Genomic DNA, 6,226 nt, shown 5'->3' with positions numbered 1-6,226 from the left:
TGTCCTAGAGGAAGTTTCTCTAAAACTGGCTTAGATTTAGAAAGCAGTGGCTCCACCTAACGACCACAAAATGACACAATCAATGATTTTATTCTCTTCCCCCAAGCTGTCTACAAATCTTGATAAACTGAAAGGTTTATCTTTCATCACCTTACTTGACAGTGTCCTCATCACATCTCACTTAAGAACAGATATCCAAACACACCCCAGAAAACTGTGAGCAAAAAATAATGACAAAAGTAACTTGCACTCTGTTCTTACAGTCTTTGCCACAGTTAAAAATGAACAAATGAATATGGTTATGAAAGAAAGAAAGAAACAAAGAAAGAAAGAAAGAAAGAAAGAAAGAAAGAAAGAAAGAAAGAAAGAAAGAAAGAAAAGCAAAAGTAAACTCGAGTGAGTATACACCAGAACTTCCTCCGCTAGAAATGAAAATAGCCTTTGAGTTCAGGGCATAGGGAGATCCTGTGCTAACAGTCCCCTCAGAATCCCATCAATGAGCTCCTCAAACGTCCACAACAGCCTTCTTGGTCAGATGTTAAAATATCTGACTGTAGACTTTAATTTAAATATTGAACAAAAACCTTTTCGATACAGTGCAAGGCATTTCAAGTACAACCCAATCAAAACACACAAGGATACCTTTCAAATACTCATGGAAAATGGCATTAAAAATGATTCTATTTCAGAGCAAGGGATTTGAAATCCAGGCTGATCCTTTTTTCTCTGTAGGACTCATATTTTTTTTTAAGATTTATTTTTATTATTTTTTCATTGGAAAGGCGGATATACAGAGAGGAGAGACAGAGAGGAAGATTTTCTGTCTGATGATTCACTCCCCAAGTGAGCGCAACGGCTGATGCTATGCTGATCCAAAGCCAGGAGCCTCTTCCGGGTCTCCCACGCGGGTGCAGGTTCCCAAAGCTTTGGGCCGTCCTCGACTGCTTTCCCAGGCCACAGGCAGGGAGCTGGAAGGGAAGCGGGGCTGCCGGGATTAGAACCGGCGCCTATATGGGATGCCGGGCGTGCAAGGCAAGGACCTTTAACCACTTGTGCCACTGCGCCGGGCCCTGTAGGACTCATTTTTCACAAACTTTTGAAGACCCCCGGGTGGCAGTGATCTCCGAAATATTTGCACCAAAATAAGCCGATCTTTTAATTTTCCTTCCCATTAATGTTTTAAAAGACCCCAGACCCTCATCCATAATCCTTTTTCCTTTTCAAGCTTGTAGTCTAGTGAAAGCAATACAATAGACATAATTGGGATGAGAAATTAGGAGGAAAAAGAACTGGGTACTCTGAGAATTTAGCAAGGCTGAAGAGTGCTCATTACTCATCCCATGAGTAACGGTCACTTGGTTACTCAGAGAACCGCAGTATCTGGGAGCAGTGGCTAATATTTTCTGTTTGTATTAATCACAGCAGAACATCGTAGCACTCGGTCAGGTTCTCTGCGTTGCTAGCCTCTAGAGTGCCTGATGCGCATCAACAGTGTCCAACCACTATTTATGGACTTGTGAATTAAAGACCAAAAAATTGGGCCCTATACAAAGACTCACCTTGCCAGTGCCGGGATCCCACAAAGGCACCAGTTCATATCACAGCCGCTCCACTTCCCATCCAGCTCCCTGCTACTGACCTGGGAAAGCAATAGAGGATGGTCTGAAGCCTTGGCACCCTGCACCCATGTGGGAGGCCCAGAAAAAGCTCCAGGCTCCTGGCTTCAGATTGGCTCGGCTCCAGCCATTGCAGCCCACTTGGGGAGTGAACTGGTGGATAAAAGATCTTCCTGTCTCTCCTCATCTCCATATATCTGCCTTTGCAATAAAAAGAAATGATTTTTTTTAAAAGAGAGATTAGAACCATAGTTTGCTGAATATTGGATTTGAAGCTTGGGACAAAGAGGAAAAAGATAAATCAAAAGGAAACAAGTTAAGGAAACATTAGTCCAAGAAACATTTTTTGCAAAGCACAGTGCTTATGTAGGAATAACCTTATTACAACTGTACTGCTTTTATTCCGTAAAACGACACTCTGCTTACACTGATAGAGGCTTGTTTTTCTCCCTGTATGAGAATCCTTGCTTACCCAGAGAATTTTCAACACAAGAACATTCAGAATAAATTGGCAAATGGCACTATCAACAGACAGTCCTACTTTCAAACACTTGGTTGATTTTATGAGCATGATGATGGACTTGTCTACCGCTCTCTCATAGATTGCTTATTCATTCCCAAAGAGATTTAAGCTTGTATCACAGCCATGAGTCTTATACTTTCAAGAGGAATGTTTTTAATATATTCAACCTGTATTTTTCTTTCCCAAAGATAGTCACCACAACCAGAGATTGAAAAAGGCGCCATGCTTCCTGCATTCCCGTTACTGCGTGCCTTGTACGGGAGCCCAGAGTCTACGTCTGTCTGCTCTGAATGGACCTTCTGTCTAACAGCGGGCTGCTGAAGACAGGCCTTTTTTTCATAGGCAGTACGGTGGCAAATTCCATTCCTTCTATCTTGTGTGTGGTGGAGGGAGAAGTCTTCAAACTCAAAAAGAAGCAAGGCTCTCAGAATAGCATCCAGATATCCACTCTTCAATAAAAAGTATGATTTTAGAGACTATGGGTTCAGATTGTTCATAACATTTTAAGACTCACTTGAAAAAGGGTAATACTCAGGCCCAGCACCATTGCCTAGCGGCTAAGCTCTCATTTTGAATGCGTTACAATCTCATATGGGCACCGATTCTAATCCCGGGTGCTCCAATTCCCATCCAGCTCCCTGCTTGTAGCCTGGGAAAGCAGTCAAAAGACGACCTAAAGCCTTAGTACCCAGCACCTGTGTGGGAGACCCAGAAGAGGGTCCGGGCTCCTGGCTTTGGACTGGCATAGCTCCAGCCGTTCACTTGGGGAATGAAATCAACGGACAAAAATCTTCCTCTGTCTCTCCTCTTCTCTGTGTATCTGACTTTCCAACAAAAATAAAATAAATCTTAAAAAAAAAAAACAGCTGATGAAGGATAACTGACTGTTTGGCATCAGGTATTTTATTAAAGACACAGAGACTTTGCCATTTATTGGTTCACTCCCCACATGCCGGTGCAACTTGGGTTGGCAAGGAAGAAGTCGAGAGCCTGGAACTCTATAACTGTGTTTCCCATATGGGGTGGCAGGAAGCAAGTGTTTGAGCCATCACCTCCAGTCTTCCAGGGTGTGTGGAAACTGGAATTGGGAATGAAATCAGGGCTCAAATCCAGAACTCTTGGGATTGATGGTGGAACCTGACGTGATAGCCTAATGGCTGAATCCTTGCCTTGCATCTGCCAGGATCCCATCTGGGTGTTGGTTCATATCGTGGCTGCTTCCCTTCCAGTTCCTTCCTTGTGGCCTGGGAAAGCAGTAGTAGATGGCCCAAAGCCTTGGGACCCAGCACCAACGTGGGAGACCTGGAAGAAGTTTCTGGTTTTGGATCAGCTCAGCTGAGGCTGTTGTAGCCACTTGAGGAGTGAATAAAAAGAAATCATGTGTCTTAACACAACAAAATATTATAACAGGGCCCAGCATGGTGGCCTAGTAGCTAAAGTCCTCACCTCAAACGCACCGGGATCCCATATGGGCACTGGTTCTGTCTCTCCTCCTCTCTGTATATCTGACTTTGCAATAAAAATAAATAAATCTTAAAAAAAAAATACCCACAGTACCCAGCACATACCTGGCATCTACCTAACATATGTTCAGCAAAGCTTTGAGTAAATGAAATTATGACTCTGGTCTTGATGTTAGCAGGCTTAATTCAGTTTACATTTGGGAACAAAAATGTAAAACTAAAAACATCAATACACACAGTCTCCATTTTTTTTTTTTTACAAGATTTATTCATTTGAGACCTTCCATTTTTCCATGTGCTGGTTTCCCTATCCCCGCTCCCACCCCCCAGGTGACTGCAACATCTGGGGCTGGGCCAAGCTGAAGCCAGGAGCCAGGAACCCCATTGGGTCTCACACAGGTTGGGAGGAACTGCTAGCATTTGAGCCTCCAGCTGCTGCTTCCCAGGTGGATTGGCAGAGCAGGAGCAGAAGTGAAGAGCAGTGGAGACTTGAACTGGGACTTGGACAAAGCAGGCAGGCGTGCCAAGCAGTGGCTTATCCCATTGCAGCCTGTTGGCAGCTCTTGCATTCTTGTGATTTTGCCCGTTGCACAGATTCAATCCTTCCACAACTAGTTCCTGACAGCGTGGATGTGCAATGTTTTTGACTGATGTAACAGCTTGGAAATAAATCACGAAGAGAGCACAAAAACAAGGCTTTGATAATAATTTTTTAAAAAATGAATCAGAAGTAAGCTTGCTTTGATTCTGTTTTCTGCCATCTGTTCGTCAGGAGGGAGATGGGGTTGTTTCTTTGGGCGCTGCAGGTCTGGGACGGTGCAGGCAGGAGTGATGAGGCACGCTCCTGCCCCAGGCTCGCCTTCTGATGCCTCTCACCAGCAACACGAAAGGAAACACGCGAGGCGCGCTTTAACAGGTGAAGGCGGAGCGTCAGTGGTTAAAAATCCGCCGGGGGACATTGGGAGCGAACAGGCAGCATGCTCCCTTCCAGGGCACACGTCAGGCTGGGCTCAGCATGCTCCTGTGCTCTGGTGCATGTTCTTGCCGAATCTTCTCAGTGAGATGACTGTATCCAGGGCAAAGAATGTTTATGGTTCAAACAGCACGTGTTGTATTCATTTACACACATGTCCCTCACCCCCTGCCCATCTTACTCCAGCCTTCTTACTGCATTTTCTCCTTACCATTCATTGATGAGCAACCCCATACTGACTGGAACCTCAAAGTTCAGGGCACAGAAACCAAATCCTCCTCATGCCAATTTACTAATTGACTCAACAATGTTCTTTCCACAAACATGGGATGCGAGCTTCCTGCGGCAAAGACCAACCACTTTGTAAGATACGAATGTCTCTTTGGTAAACAGAAGACCAGAGCAAATGTAAAGCAAATACAGAAAAATCGCAAAAAGTAGTGTCAGAACAGACTGATAAACTGAAATTCTTCAAAACAGATAAGGACAAAAAAATTCTCTATAAACACGTTTGCGTACTTTTATTGTGGGTAACACCACATAACAGAATGAACCGTCATACTGAAGGTGTAGTCCATACACAGAGTTCCTTGTCATTTGAAATTATTTTCTCATTGCAAGTTTATAAATAATCCTTCGAAAGGATCAGTGTAGTGCACAATTATCAACAACTGCTTCTCACGCGTGAGTATCACAAGAAGCCCAAAGACAGGGATGCAGGTCACAATTAAATATGTGGCACTGGATTTCTTCAAGTGGAAACCATGCACTTCCTTGCACCCCAATCACCCCTTGAAAAGTCGCAGATCCAGTTAAGTATTAATCATCTTGCTACTTTCACATCGTTCCTCCTTCCTTCTCAGTGTCGGGAGGGGGCTGGCCCTCCATGCCGCCCAAGGATCTGCCTCGGTCACCACAGGAAGGACGGATGTCCCTCACTGAGTTGTTTCCATGGCTGCTGCCGATGCTGGGCACAGGCAGCTGAGATGACTGTCCCCATGAGATGCTCAAAGAGCCCAGCAGGTGGCTCCTGAGAGCACTAGGAACAGGCTCTTAACACGCTCTCGGTGAGGAGTTCAACTCCACCTGGCCTTTACAGACCTTGCTGAAAGCTCAAAGACAACAGAAGACCTGTAAACTTATAGCTGTTGCTTTTGAAAATAATATCTGACACCAATTCTCTGTTAGAAAAATAGTACTTTGAGAGCTATCAAATGATCACCTTCTCTATTTGCTTTCTATAGATATTTCATTTCCATGAATGAAATAATCAGGAAGGTCAACTAAAGCAAAGCAAAAAAATAAAAAAATAGAATTACATGATTTCAATTCTGACTTGAACACTCTTGACAAGGTTATAATATATGTCACTTGTGAGAAGGCAAAGCATCTACTGGCAAGTGGAATCCCCTATTTCCTTAGGAGAGTGGGACTCCAGAAAGCCAGCATTTGGGGCCTGTGACACAGCACGGCTGCCACACAAGTCCCTGGTCCTTACTATGGAATTTTAGTTTTCATGTGTTTTACTTGATATAACCCAACCATCCCACAGCCTTCACATCATCATCTTCACAAAAAAACATAAATCTTTTCGGCTTTAGAGAATTACATTAGGGGGAAAAAAAAGTCCTTTTAAAAAAAAAGTTCTATT

Source organism: Ochotona curzoniae, unplaced genomic scaffold (assembly GCF_017591425.1).
Source record: "Ochotona curzoniae isolate NIBS_2020 unplaced genomic scaffold, NIBS_Ocur_1.0 patch30, whole genome shotgun sequence".
Taxonomy (NCBI): domain Eukaryota; kingdom Metazoa; phylum Chordata; class Mammalia; order Lagomorpha; family Ochotonidae; genus Ochotona; species Ochotona curzoniae.
Note: the sequence above shows the minus strand (reverse complement) of the source record.